Source organism: Amblyomma americanum, chromosome 1, assembly GCF_052857255.1.
Source record: "Amblyomma americanum isolate KBUSLIRL-KWMA chromosome 1, ASM5285725v1, whole genome shotgun sequence".
Classification (NCBI taxonomy): domain Eukaryota; kingdom Metazoa; phylum Arthropoda; class Arachnida; order Ixodida; family Ixodidae; genus Amblyomma; species Amblyomma americanum.
In genome coordinates this window covers 393,036,437-393,048,540 of record NC_135497.1, presented here as the reverse complement: position 1 = coordinate 393,048,540, position 12,104 = coordinate 393,036,437, and the positions used below count along the sequence as shown (strand labels likewise).

General features: G+C 52.9%; 1 protein-coding gene and 1 long non-coding RNA gene across 3 annotated transcripts in view; one reads left to right on the top strand and one right to left on the bottom strand.

The window, feature by feature from the left end:
* LOC144115717 (SH2 domain-containing protein 4A-like) overlaps positions 1-12,104 on the bottom strand; it is a 336,736-nt gene that overhangs the window by 243,351 nt on the left and 81,281 nt on the right. The window contains exon 2 of one of the 2 annotated variants that reach the window (XM_077650196.1): positions 1,524-1,792. The exons of the other annotated variant lie outside the window; for it this stretch is intronic. The gene's annotated coding sequence lies outside the window, so the exon portion shown is untranslated. The remainder of the gene's footprint in view (positions 1-1,523; positions 1,793-12,104) is intronic. 2 annotated transcript variants of the gene reach the window in all.
* LOC144115719 (uncharacterized) overlaps positions 1-12,104 on the top strand; it is a 122,314-nt gene that overhangs the window by 29,828 nt on the left and 80,382 nt on the right. The window lies entirely within an intron of this gene.

Genomic DNA, 12,104 nt, shown 5'->3' with positions numbered 1-12,104 from the left:
ATATTGTGCCCGTTGCTTGCATGCTGGCCACACACCTAATTATCGGCACCGAAAATTGGGCACCTTGCTCAAGTTTCATGGCGGAAGAAAGCGCGAAAAATCTGGAGTCGTAGGTGAGAGATACGCACAACACAGTGCTTGTATTTTGTGTAAGTGTTTAATAGTGAGATGCAATTTTTCGTGCTATTTTTAGCCCTGCACCTGAGTATCGCAGAACACATTCAACAGCATCCTCAGCAGTAAACACAGCTTTATTGATGATAACATTTCTCCAGTGACTGCGCACGGATACCTCAGAAGTAGCGGCCGTGTATCTTACGCAATAGCGTAAGTCCGTTATAAGAGTGAGTATTTTCTTTCAGCAACACTGCATAAACAGCAACGGCCAACAAGAAGCGGATATAGTTATTTAGGTTTCCGCTCCTGTGCCATACAGCCGTTTGCTAAGAATATTCTTGAACGACTATGCAAAACAAACCGCGGCCATGTCAGAGCATGTGTGCCGTATACAAGCACGTTAACGAGACTAACTGAAACATCGCACTAGCTAATGGCCGTCTGCACTAGTGCCGTTTCTCGGAAAAACAACATCAACGCGTGAAAAAAAAAAGGAGTGCTTATTTTCACAATAAAACAATTGCGCATATGGAGCTCAAAACCCCGCGCCATTATATTCATCGTTGTTTTTCATAAGAGACGTTTATGGGTGATGCCCACTTATGCAGCATCACCGCAGTCGGAAGAGCAAGACAAGAAACGAAGGCTCTAATTTTTCTTGCACGGGTCCGGTATGCGCCGTTGTTTTTCACCGTTTTCTGGCTCCCAGCGTACGTAAACGAACAACACAAGGCTGGACCGACTTACTCAGTGAGATTATCAGGCTGAAGACGATGGGCTTTGCGTGGCGGTTCAAATTTTGCACCAAATGAGATTTACGGCCAGTTTAACGCTGTGCCGGGTGGAATTCGTGCGGACAAACGCCCGAGGCCCGTTCAGGAATTTCGGAAGGTTACTTCTGGTGCGAATTCTGGACCGGTATAACTTAATAAAATCTTGTCACTAGATCCTATGGAGACTTACCTTCCGCCACACCGACTGTCCGATCCCGGAGATAACAAGAGCATGGAGAGCGCCTCTCACTGGCGAAGGGCGGAAAACAGCAAAGTTGGATGGAATGGTTACGTCATCCCGGCCCTGCTTCCTATTCTTTTCCGTAGTTAAGAGTAATTTTGGATCAGGCTGTACAGATTTCGCAGCCTGGTTTTCTTTTTCTTCCACTTGCACGGTCTGTGGAAGAGGAGCGCGCTTGAATAATTCACGAGAGCCGGCGCCCACCCAGCAGCACTGGCTTTCTTTCAGATGTGAATGCATACGCATGGTGGACAACGGGAAAAACTGAAAGGCGGCAGCAGTTCGAGGCGCGCCCGAACTCTACCACTCTGCCCATTGCCTCCGCGAGTCATCCATTTGCGTTCAAGGATGAGGGGCGGAGATCAGTGGCACAAACCATGCATCGCACTCACCGCTGAATGGGAGACGTTCGATCTCCGCGCGCGGTAACTAGCTTCTTCGGCCGAAGACAAGCGGAACGTCGTCTACGGGGGCGGTGGCCAGCAAGTGTCGTCCTTGACCCGGTTGCGCGGAGTCGTGCAGCGGGAGAGAAGGGGGCACCGCTGACGGACGGCTGCTCTGCCTCCTCGTCCGGGGGAAGCGGCGGCTGGTCCGAAGGCTAGGCTAGCCTTCCGGCTTCGCTTCGCTCCACGCAGGGATGCGGCGTCGCTTGGCCGGTCACCTGCGGCCATGCGTGAGAAGGGAAAGGGCCCGTTAACGAACACCGAAACGGGGTCGACGACAATGGGCAAAGGAAAGCCCATCGGGTACCTCACTCTCCTATTCCGACTGCGCACAATGTGGATGCAGGTATGGGTAAGCGGCGACTGTCTTCACCGTTTGCGGCTAAGCGAATTCGGATGGACCCATGGGTCCGCACGACGCACCAGGGTCGCTGTCTGGTCCGCGCAACGCGCCTCCTCACTTGGATCCGAGGAATCGAATAAATCGTGCTGCGTTGACCTCGTCCCTGTTGGACGTCGTCCCCTGTCTGTCTTTGCCTAGTCCCTGGCTCGCGCTTTCTCCGAGTCCGATGACGTGCGCTCCTCGGACTACTTACTGATTAAGTGCGTCGTGCGGATCCGCATCAACGACAACAAAGCGAAACAAGGTAGCGTGCCAGCACCAGGCGCTGTCAGCTCGTACTACAGGTCCTTTCGTGCAGATGAACAAGACGGATGCGCTAGAAACGGCCCGGCATAAGCCCATAAACACGGAGGTTTCGTTCGCGTGGTTCAAACGAAGCAAGAAGCAGAGCCTGTAAAGTTCAGATTTGACTGACGGAGACTCTCCCGCTGGACATTCACGAAAATCACTGACACGCCTTCACCTCAGAAGAAAAAAAAATGTTATAAGGAAGTAAAGAGCTGCAGCACGAGGCTACTATGCGCCGGTGGCAAATATTTTCGAGGCTCAAATTCAGAAGCCTAGAACTACCTGTGCCACAGACAACCAATGAATGCAGTGTGTTTGCTTGCATGGCAAGGTTATAGCCTGCCCGCTATAACCTACAACGCCTGAATGATCCAGCAACCAGGTCTTGTTTGCATTTAAAACAATGGTAACGCGTGTGGAACCACCGCAACAAACAAATAAAGAAAAAACGTAAACCACAGGGGAGATATATGTGCAGCAGCAGAGCAAAACGTTCGTTGGGACATAGACTGCCATGTCCATCGCGCTTTCAGCACGGCTCCGTTCTGCTCTTACGTAGCTGTGCTCAGGTCCCGGTGCAACGCTTCGCTTTGCACACTGTCCAAGTGCTGCTGTTCGATTGCAGGGAGTGAGTGAAATCAAAAATCATTTCGAGTTGCGTCCTTTCCCACGGACTGTTCCCCGCCTCCTCGCCCCTCTCCTTGCCCATTAGAGACGGCCCAACGAAGTTAATTCCGAAGAAAGCCGACGCAGTGGACTTTTCTGGTGCCACCGAGGCTGCTCTGGCCGCTATGCCAACGAACATTCCACTCGGGGCTCCATCGCATCAAGGGCAAAACATCAATCCACCTTTCGCTATCCATACTACAGCACGGAATGCAGCTTCGAGGAGCTGGACGCTGGAAGGGCCCGCGGGTGCGCAAGCACGGGACCAACGTTGATGAAAGCCACGCGTGCCATCGGCATAGCCTGGCTGCGTGCCAACGCGCAGGGGAAGAGCGCGGGCACGAAAGAGAAACCGGAGGATGACAGCGGCCGAGGCTAGAGCCGCGCCCTTGATTTCGTCATAGCGAGCGGGTTACCGGGCGGCCATATGGAGGGCACCTCACACACACGTAGCACGCCCGTGCTGCCACGGAGCGCGAGCGGTTAGTTACGCGGCGGCAGCGGGACCACGCTCGCGCGTGCCTTCCGCCGGAGGGGGAAGAAGAAGGCTTTCTCGCTTGGCTCCGCTAGACAGACAAGGCCAGGCCAGCGGATCGTCGGCGAGCAGAGCGGCTGCGAGATGAAGGAATTATGCACACCGCGCTACCGGGAGCGGCGCTGAGCGTGCGCAGATGTAGCCGCGGCTGGAGCGGGAATACGAGAGGCGTGTCGCGTTGCGGGCGTTTGTGTGTTTGCCCGTGTACAGGGACGGCGTGTGTTGTGTCTGGGTAGGCGAGAACGTTGTTGCGTGCGGAGCAGCAGTGACCCGATTGCTGTTGATGCTCAATGTTTCCGGTTGTGGTATGCTATGTGTGCTGGCGAAAAAAAGTAATTATCGAGGCTTTAATTGAAACGGTCGCCCGTGCAATTACAGCGGCTGATTGGAACTGGCTTGCGCGGGACGTGGCATGCTTCGCATCGATCCCACCAGCCGCTCTTATCTGCTCGTATGCTATCGCATTTTGCTTTTGTACGCTCGTTCTCTGCTGGTTAAGGCGTTGTAAATATCCACCAGAATTGTTTCGTTTTTTTTTTCTTTCCTCGCTTATCGCGCTGTTTCCTCGTTCCATTCCCTGGAATAAAACCGCAAACTGACGTGACGCAAATTTCCTCCCTCCAAGGCCACCGAAGCCTGAGTGCAGGCCTAAATCGAAAACAATAACTAATCAGGACCGTGATACAAAGCGGATAGATAATCACTCCTACCAGTCAACGTAATCAGAGTCGCTCCATTTCCCCGATGGGAAGAGTAACCAATAACAAATTTGTAAACAGCTTGACAGCTTTTTCGTCACGATAACTGGGCCGCTGCAAGACTCACAGGAAACCTGAGTCGAGATTTTATCTTCCCCAGAGTTTATGGGGCGGGCTCAGATTGATTTGATTCAAAGTCGGACGCTCCAGTCGAAGGGTGCACATTAATCTGGATGATCGTCGATAGCTATATGCACCTCGGAGCCTCTGAACCCGGTGACGAGCCCAAGGTCATGGCGGAGGACGCGTACCGGGAGTCTCCAATCTGTGCTGGTGACACGATGGAGGCCATCGTGCTCGACGCCTTTTACCGCTCGCTGTTACGCGAAAGCTTTCTGCAATCGATTTGGGACTATGTCATGACACGGATGCTGGTTGAACACAGTCGTTACACTACGGCCGCTCCATACCTTTCGGCAACACTATAATTTGTGCGCCGTGACGGGTAGCCGCTCCGTTTGCGCCTGACATATACTGCTCTGCGTCGAGCGTGCGGAGCAAGGTAGGGAAAAAAGCGCGCCCCGTTCCGCCTTGTGTCAGGGTGCGAGCTGGCCGTCGGTCGCGTTACGGAAGCGAGGTTGGCGAGGCTTCCGACACCGCTACGCGTTCGCACTGCTCACGCCAACGTCGCCGGCCGTTACGCAAGCGCTCCGCGGTTCGCCGTGCCAATGTCGCCATGCGGCTTCCACGCGCACAGCTTTTCCTTGTGCATTATGGCGGCTTTGAAGCTCGTCAGTGCAAGTGGGAGGAGGTCTTTGCTTCCGGTGCCTATTACGCTTTAACTCGCTGCGCGCTTAGGCAAAGAGTCGAGCACTCGGCGTTTGTCGCCCGATCTGAACGCCACTTTGCCGGCCGGGACTGCATTGCGGGCTTTGCAAATAAAGACCCGCGTTTGAATAATGGCTGTCGCTGCCAAGTGCGTGTTTTGCCCCTCAGTTTGTTATCAATAAAAAGGAAGCGGTGCTAAATCATCCACTAATGCTACGCTGTTTATATTTCTTTTTGCCCGTACATGTATGTGAGTGAAAATAGATAAGCGCCAGCTGTTCGCGTCGTAGTAATCCCGCATTACTACGGCGCTTACGTAAATGTTTACTTCGTTACAACCGCGTGCTTCAAAGGCAGAAAAACACCGCCGCTGCGGCTCAGTGGCTACGGCGTTCTGCCACCGAGCACAAGGTCACGGGCTCGATCCCGGCCGCGGGTACCACGCATTTCAACGTGGCGAACGTGCATAAACCTCCTGTACTTGAAGTATGGTGCGTGTTAAGGAATCCTAGGTGGTCGAAACTGAGCCTCAGTCCGCTAGCCAACGTTTCCCATAGGCAAGTTAACTGCGTCTCCCAGGGAGAGACACGTACCTTTTCACACCAGCTTTTCACACCTTCTGGCAGTACTAGAGACCAGAACGCTATCTCTTTGGCTCTGAAGTTTTATCGTTTTTTTCCACAATCAGGGAGGCGCAAGAAAGCCAACAGAAGACTGCGTAAGAGTGAGGACTCGTCCTCATCAAGTACATCCACCGTCATCACGACGCGTGGTGCATCGGCGCATACAGTTCTGTTTGCGCCTGGATCGCCCACCGACAACCTCAACCTGCTGAACAGACAGGCTACGTCGGTGTTCCTCGAGGCTCGCCTCCCGGGGGTGATCAAGGACGTCGGGATCAACAGCCGAAGGAACCTCCTTGCCTTCGATGTAACGGAGCGGAGCGCCTTGAAAAGTCTAGCCACCATCAAGATCGGAGACATCCCCGTCCGCTCTCTTGTTCCGGGAAACAATGGCACAACCGCTGGCGTCATTTACGACATCGATGCGAACATCTCTGACTCCGACCTGCCGATACTCATTAAACCAGCGACGAACAGCATCGAAATAACCAAGGTTCAGCGCATCGGCAAGTCAAGGTGCGTCAAGCTCACTTTTAAGGGCGATTGTATTCCAACGCAAGTGAAGGTTGGCCACTTTCGACATGCAGTTCGCCCATTCGTTCCGAAGCCGCTTCAGTGTCGGAAGTGCATGAAAACTGGGCATGTAAGTGGTGTTTGTAACAACACCATGGCGTGCCCGCGCTGCTATGAAGCACATAGCGGTGACAGTTTCCGCGCTACTGTCTTGAAGTGCGCCAACTGCCGTGGCCCTCATGGCGCTTCTTCGAAAGTCTGTCCCCGCCTGAAGAAAGAACGGGCGGTGTTGAAGCAAATGGTGCGAGACCATTCAACGCACAGAGAGGCCGCAGCTACGGTGCGTCGGCGTCGTCGTCGACGATCTGCTAGACGAAAGGCCGACAGCGGCAGGGAAGCCCCCATCGCTCCTGCTACTTGTCCTCCCCCTCCACCGAGTAATGTGAGCCCGGTGACTGGTGAAGCCGGAACGAGTGCTTCAGAGGTGACATGGCCACCATTGCCGAAGCCACGCTCGACCTTGGTGTCTGGGCAGGCACCACGCCCCCACTGTCCCACGCTTACAGCTGAGCGAGCCCAAGGCAGAGATCCAGCCCTAGGTGAGGAAGTGCAGGTTTTCGCCATCTTGAGGTCCGTTATGAACGCCATGCGTGTGATACTGTCTAGCTTTCCCTCGCCAGCATCACGGAATGCATTGCAGGTACTGGACGCGCTAAATCCAGTCCTTTCTGTCTCCCAGCGTTACCATTTGAAAGCCAGGTCAGAGAAGCATCCATTTTCCAGCGGAATGCCGTGGACTCAATTCCCGCATTTCGGACATTCGCGAATACGTCTATAAGCACAGATTTTCAATTCTTGTGATTTGTGAGCGCAATTTACAAAATCCCATCCGAATTTCTGGCTATGAAGCGTTTGCATCCTCCACGCACAGAGGAAATAGCAAGGTCATCCTCTACATTCCAAGGGAGCTTACTTACGTTCACCACAGGGTTCCGCCTCACAACCATGACCAGTACGTCTGTGTAACGGTGAAAAGGTGCACCCTCACGTTTACGCTCGTGGGCGCGTACTTATTTCCAACAACAAGGTTTGACGCCGACAGACTGAGGGACTTGTTGGCTGTAACACCTGGGCCTTGGATCGTCACTGGTGACTTTAATGCGCATCACGCCATGTGGGAAGGCATCCGGATGAATTCGAAGGGAAGAAGTCTTGTCTGTTTCGCATCTGACCACGACCTGCAATGCCTTAACGACGGTTCTCCAACGTACATTCGCGGGCTGTCTTACAGCAGTTGTCTGGACTTGGCGTTTGTGTCTCGGTGCCTTGCGAGACGCGTCCGGTGGTTTGCCGACGTAGAAACGCATGGAAGTGACCATATCCCCACATATATTATTGCTTCTGGTCTCGCTGGATGCACATCTGCCAAACGTTAGCAACGAATAGACTGGTCTATATTTCAAACCTTTATGGAAGAAGCCTGCAGAGAAGACATTACAACATGCATTGAATAGCGCATCAAGGAGGCTATGAAACACGCGAGATGCTTCTTCACTTTAATGTAAAAGTTCAGAGACTTCGATGTGGAGCTGCAGCGCCTCCGATCACTTCGACGAAGAGCAGAGAGAAGATACAGGCGCACAAAGTCGCTGCACGACTTAAGGGATGCAAGGCGCAAACAGAAGAAAATTTAGCGCAGAATTCAAGTCTTGCAGGCTTACCGTTGGAAAGAATTCTGTGAATCATTGGATCCTCGAAAGCCTCTCTCACGCATCTGGAGTGTGGTGCGTGGTTTGCGAACATCTCCTCAGCAGCTCCAACCATTCAAGTCTCGCACTTCACCAAGGACGTAGCGAAATGGAGATTGGTGAAGATTTTAGCGCAAGAATAGCAGGTCCCAGGAACCAATCCACAACTCTGAATTGCTGCGAAGTGCCTAGATCTAGGGATTCGCGAATGGACCTTCTTTTCTCCATGGAGGAACTAGACGCCGCCATGGCCGGTTGCAGACGGTCTTCATCGCCGGGGCCCGATGGAGTAACATACTCTGCACTTGCAAACCTTGGTCAGGAGGCTCGACGTGTTCTTTTAGACCACTTCAACTCATCACGGTGTGCGGGTACAGTTCCGGACGTGTGGAAATCAATTCCTCTGGTTCCAGTCCTCAAACCTGGAAAATCACCGCTTGACCTAGCATCGTACCGCCCAATCGCATTGGCTAGTTGCGTGGGCAAACTCATGGAAAGGATGATATTACGCGAATTGAGTGGTATCTGGAGCGCTATCAAATATACCCAGATGTAATGTCCGGGTTTCGGCGGGGACGTTCTTCTATTGATAGCGTGATTGACCTGGTGTCATCAATTCAACATCAGAAGCATCTGAAGCGCTCGACCGCGGCGTTGTTTCTGGATGTTAAAGGGGCGTATGATAACGTAACTCATCAAGCTATTTTGGACTCTCTGGAAGCTGCAGAACTTGGTGGTCGCATGTCCTGTTGGATACGCAGTTATCTATCCAACCGATCACTATTTATGCAGACTGAGGACGGACCAACATCTTCAGATTACTCTTCCCGTGGGGTCCCACAGGGTGGAGTACTCAGCCCAACGCTTTTCAATCTTGCGCTTGTCGGCCTTGTCGATGTACTACCACAGTCGGCGAGAGTGTCAGTCTATGCAGACGATATTTGTATCTGGGCATCAGGAGTTACGCGACCACAAGTTCGAGCAAGGCTTCAAAAGGCGACAAGCATTCTTGCGGCCTACCTCCGCCTGCAAGACCTGGAGATTTCTACTGAAAAATGTTCAGTTGTTGCCTTTACACGCAAGAGCATATACCATTACCACGAATGCATAAATGGGTCAACAATACCCTACGAAAGAAGACATCGCTTCCTCGGAGTAATCATCGATCGTAATCTAACATGGAGCCCACATGTCTCGTACATTAAAAGGCGACTGACATCGATCGTTCACGTTCTCGTCTTTCTCGGAGGGAAGTCGTGGGGAGCATCAGTGCAGTCAATGCTCCAGCTGTACACCGCATTATTCATGGGATTCCTTCGGTACAGTATCTCTGCACCAGGAAACTTGAGGAAAACGAACATACGGTGTCTGCAAAGTGTTCAGGCTCAAGCTCTGTGGACGTGTCTAGGACTGCCAAAATGCGTGTCTACAGCCGCAACAGTACTCATCACTCAGGAGAATCCAGTGACTGCCTATGTCACAATCGAAGCCTTGAGAGCGCATATTCGTCGCCTCTCTCGGACTCCTGCACACCATCTTGCCAGTCTTCCTGCTAACCGGCCGAGTGCATCGTTTGCGAAAATAATTGATGCCCATCGCGACTTCCTACCAGCCCAATTTACACCACCCTCTAGACCGTCTTCTCCATTATGGAGTCTGTACCAAACTCGTGTGCTTCTTTCCATACCGGGCATCAAAAGGCTGATCTATCGACGACAGCACTAAAACATACCACTCTAGAATATTTGCATGAGAAACACGGACACCGACTGCACGTTTACACCGATGGCTCAGTGATCCCTTCCAGTTCCTCGGGCTCCGTAGTCATCCCCGTAAGGACCATAGTCAAGAAAGTAAAAACATCACACCGGACTTCGCCGACTGGTGCAGAACTTACTGCTATTCGTGCCGCCATTGAGCATATCAGTGAAGAAACACCCCAGAAATAGTCTGTTCTCCAAACGTTACAATCTGCTCTTCGTCATGGGTCCCACGAACAACTTGTCGCCGAAATCCGAGAGCTCCACCACACAGCCATCAACAAAGGACACGATATTGTTTACCAATGACTTCCAGGACACAGCGGCATTGCAGGCAACCATCGCGCGGACGAGGCCGCGCGAACTGCTCACCATGAAGGTGATTGTGTGTCCATCCCCATCTCGAGAGCCGACGCAGCGGGTAGGCTTAGACCACTGTCCCGGGACATCACGCTTGCCGCGTGGAATTCAGGCCAATTCTCGCATTCGCGTTTAAAAACCTTAGACCCAGATCTGAAGCTTCGGCTTCCATCCGGCCTACCGCGGCGTGAAGCAACTTTGTTGTGTCGCCTGTGGCTTGGCGTAGCTTTCAGCAAGCACTACTCCTTCTCAGTAGGCATGGCTGACAGCCCTGCATGTGCCATCTGCGGGTTGGATGAGACTATAGCCCACCTTCTTTGTGAATGCCCTGCCTACAGCGCCGAAAGACAGTCTCTCTGCCGTGCACTGGAGTATATCGACCTGCGCCCACTGACGGAAACGAAGATTCTCGGCCACTGCCCGGGGCGATCGTCGGCGGTGAAGGCGTCCAAGGCACTGCTCCGCTTTTTGAAGACTTGTGGCCTGCACGATAGGCTGTGATTTTACTTACCGCTGTCACTTTACATAGTGACTAATTTTCTGCAACTGTCTTTTCTCCTTCATCTTTTTATCCCCTCACCCCTTTCCCCCCGTGCAGGGTAGCAAACCGGCTTTTCGTCTGGTGAACCTCCCTGCCTTTCCTCCTCCTCCTGGCCGTAGAAGCCTGCTTCGCGTAGAGCTGAAGATGCTTCCGCGCTATCATTGAAATGTCGCAAAGAAAGAGTGTAAACGGATGAAAGGGATAAATACGTACCACCCCAAGGCAGTTGTGGCTTAAAACTCAAGAACAAACGGGTGTGAATATCACGGCTGCAATATGCAGTTACACTCTAAGTCGGAGCTGCAGAGAAAAGTCATGGAATACAGCGTGCACTGGGTGTGTTCCCCATGTACATTTCTTCCCGAACGCAATCATTGTGATCGGACAGGCGGTGAAAATCACGCTTGCGCCGCATTAAAAAAGAATATCAGCCGAATTGGGCAATTAGCCCAAACGCGGATATGTGCGCTATCATGACGTAAATTTTCGGTTGGATCAACGACCTACTAGACGGTACCGTGCAGGCTACCAACTAATTATCACCCCACTTCTTCCATTTAACTACTGTGCAAGCATCATTCAAATCACATTCTCCTGCTAACCGCTGCAGCTGATTACGCTTAGCTCGGTGCGATCAGGGTGGTGCCGCCCATATTTTCGCCTGGTTACCAGCGACTACACCTTGGCGCAGGTGAGCAGTGGCACAAGGCAGGTGCTATGGTAGGTGTTGCGATGGCAGGTGCTATGGTAGGTGTTGTCTCCCACCGCCTGACACGGTGGGAGGCAGACAGACACACAGACGGACAGACACAGACAGACAGACAGACAGACAGACGGGCGGACGGACGGACGGACAGACGGACGGACAGACAGACGGACGGACAGACGGACGGGCGGACACGCACAATGTCCAAGTGGGGGGAATGGCCACTATAAGTGCTAGCTGCTGCGCTCGGAATCACGGACAACACGAAGGAGACACCACACGCTCTCCTTCGCGTTGTCCGTGATTCCGAGCGCTGCAGTCTTCATAATGAACAACCAACTTTCCCTATCAGATACCCTCAGCACTAAAGCCCGGGATACATGGAGCGTTTTTGTCGGCGATTTTCGCCCGACGGCGCGCATTGGACGCCCGGCCTCGAAAAAAACGCCCGACGCCGCCCATCTAGCCCCGCCAGATATTGACGCGCGGCTTCCGGCGAGACCAGAAGCGGCAGCCGAAGCAAGCCAATAGCAGCGCAGAAAGCCCGCTCTTCCGGTTTGGCTGCCTCCGCCGCCGCCAACATGGCCGCCATGGCCGACGACCACTGCTGTGTTTATTGTACAGAAATGTTATTATCGTGGAAATAAACGCTTCACCAGACCTGAAATGTCACTTTTTTTGGAGAACACGACCGAATTTTGGATCGAAATGCACGCCTTTCCTTCGTGAGGCGAAGGTGCCGAAGAAAACCGCAGCCGATGGTAGCCACGGCTGAGCGGGCATCGAAAGGTACGCGACCGCATGCATTCGAGCACGCAAAACCTTGTAGATATCTATGCATGCGTGCTGCAATCAGTACAG